Genomic DNA, 372 nt, shown 5'->3' with positions numbered 1-372 from the left:
TGAAATGCCTTTCGACCCCCCGACTTAGTCAAACGTCAAAAAAAACACGAAAAAATTTAGCTTTGTTACTGTATTTTTTCAAAATTTAAAAAAACTTTTCTTTCTGTAAAATAAAGGTATCAGAGTTTTAAAAAAAAGGGGCCGTATTGAACAAAGTTTAAAATTTTTTTACTGGTTAACAGAGTACTCTTATATTGTATGTTTATAATAATGGGCCCCTTTTAAAGTCTCCCCATCTTTATGAAGATTTGCAATTCTTTTATCAAATTTTTTAACTGTTCGCTTACCCTTAATTCCCACCTGCATAAAAAAAAATCAATTGAAATCAGATTTTTTATGTTCAAAAACACCCGAACAATTAGTTTGGGGTTT

Source organism: Penaeus monodon, chromosome 34 (genome assembly GCF_015228065.2).
Source record: "Penaeus monodon isolate SGIC_2016 chromosome 34, NSTDA_Pmon_1, whole genome shotgun sequence".
Lineage (NCBI taxonomy): Eukaryota > Metazoa > Arthropoda > Malacostraca > Decapoda > Penaeidae > Penaeus > Penaeus monodon.
Note: the sequence above shows the minus strand (reverse complement) of the source record.